At 48.8% G+C, this 2,202-nt stretch overlaps 1 protein-coding gene across 6 annotated transcripts in view; it reads right to left on the bottom strand.

Moving 5' to 3' along the window:
* Positions 1-2,202, bottom strand: part of ZC3H18 (zinc finger CCCH-type containing 18) — a 67,988-nt gene that overhangs the window by 13,564 nt on the left and 52,222 nt on the right. The window lies entirely within an intron of this gene.

The following is a 2,202-nucleotide window of genomic DNA, read 5'->3' as shown; positions in this document are numbered from 1 at the left end:
TTGAGACAGAGTATTACTTTGTCATCCTGGGTAGAGTGCTGTGGCATCACAGCCTTAAATTCTTGGGCTTAAGCGATTCTCTTGCCTCAGCCTCCCAAGTAGCTGTGAACAGGTGCCTGCCACAAAGCAGGGCTAACTTGTAACAATTATTAACAAGGCAAGCAGAGCTCTTTCCATAAATGCTCTTAACTTGAATGTCTTCGCAGTGGTTCTCAACCTTCCTAATGCCGTGGCCCTTTAATACAGTTCCTGTGGGTCGCGATCCATAGGTTGAGAACTGCTGGTTTAGGGGAATAATCCCTATTTTCCCATAACCAGATGCCAACTACTTTTTGGGGAGTATCATTACTTAATCTTCCCAAGAAGACAGTGCTGCCATCAGCCTCGGGATGAGGACAGCACCTGACACTTTGCCTCTAGTGCTGGCATAGAGTAGAGCACAATAAATATTTATGAAATTGAAGGTAAAAAATAACTTTCATTTTCAAATGCAATAAAAAAGTTTGAGATTAATATGCCCAAGCCTTAAACATCTTCTCTGCTCTCTGACTTATGTTTAAAGAAAGTGGTTTAATTACAACCAGAGAACATCCTGATTAAAATCCCAGAAAAAGCTGAGTACCACTGGCCCTGCTATGGACAGTGCTGACCTCCAGTGTCCCCAGGGAGGACAGCAGGTTAGAGACAGAGGGGGCAGCTACTTCAGAGTGCAGGGTGGGCACAGCACTCACACCTGTGACAGCCAGACTCCACACGTGGCAGGCAGTGACAATGGCTGATGCCACACAGAGTCCCACAAGTCAGGAGACCTCCTTGGCCACACTCAAGGGGCAGGGCTGCAACAGGGGTTAGGGAGGCTGGCCAACCCAGTCTGCATGTCCAGTTCCTGGGACTTGTGGAGGGAAAGTGACAATAGAGCAGTGGGCAGCACGGCCTGGAGCCTGGGGACACACACCTGCCCCACAGAAAGTAGGCTCAGCTCTGGCCAAGAATGTCCCTGGCCTCTGATTTATCTATCCATAAATCCAAACACACTCTTTAAAGAAGACCCAATACTCATGAACTCAGAATAATTTCAACTATAATTATAGAAAACTTAAAAATGTAAATGCCTTATATGTAATGCTGATTCTGTAAAATCTGTTTTTTAGTAAATGAAAATCACCTGCCTCCCCACTTTGCACAGACAGCCCATGGGCGGCACCTCTGTGCCTCTCAGCTTTGCTTCATTGCCTATGGTGAGTGTGTGTGTGCACGCACAGCCAGGATCTGACTACAGGCTGCCTGGTCGACTCTGGGACTTCACTTTCCCTACATTGAGAGGGGTTCTTTCTTGACTGCATAATTGCTCACTCTCAGAAAAATCTTCTATATGTATTTCTATATGTTTAGTTGTTTCTAATTTAACCTCCCCCCACAAATAACATTAAAATGAACCTTCACGTATAAATCTTTGTGGATATCTTTCTTTTTAAGGGAAATTTCCTAAGAAATGGACATCATGGGTCAAAGGAGATAGACACCTGCAGGTCCTTGGTAAGTGTCAACGTTTTCTCTGAAAACAAACACAGGACAGTGGGCAGCAGCGCGAGGCCCTGTCCCCCCCAAGGCTCACTGGCAGCAGGCCCCTGTGGCACCCTACAGAAACCATATCACCACCAGGACAAACACTGAGCCAGAATCCTGGCAGGTGTGTATGTGGAAAACGGCCTCCCAGAGCTCTCCTCCGTGTTTCTAATGGGAGCGGCTTCCGTGCTCCATTCTTGGCCCCTGTGTCTTCCACTGTCTGCACTGCTCTTCGCCCATTTTCTAGACAGCTCCTTACCCTGCAGAACTCTTCCCAGTCCATCTGACTTCCAGGAGTGGGCCACCCTCCGTATGTGCGACCCTCACTCCCGCTGAGGGCCTGCACACTCTGTCCCCGGCTCTGCTGCAGCCATACCTGTACCCCAGCTGCATGCCCCTAGTGTTGCCATGCTCCTGGGTATCATAGGCAGGTGGCTGCGTCCTGCCCACACTGGCCACAGGGCTTCCTCACAGCCACTCCCCTGTCTGCAGGGCTTCAGAGGAGGATGTCACTAAACTTACAAATTATTCCTGTGATCCTTTATAGCTGCCAGGAAGGATAATAGCTTTCTGTATAAAAGATCTTGCTGGCTCGGCGCCTGTGGCTCAGGCGGCTGAGGCGCCAGCCACATACAC

The sequence above is a fragment of the Otolemur garnettii genome, unplaced genomic scaffold (genome assembly GCF_000181295.1).
Source record: "Otolemur garnettii isolate 467f Iridium unplaced genomic scaffold, OtoGar3 scaffold00185, whole genome shotgun sequence".
NCBI classification, from domain to species: domain Eukaryota; kingdom Metazoa; phylum Chordata; class Mammalia; order Primates; family Galagidae; genus Otolemur; species Otolemur garnettii.
Note: the sequence above shows the minus strand (reverse complement) of the source record. Positions and strands in the feature narration are given on the sequence as shown.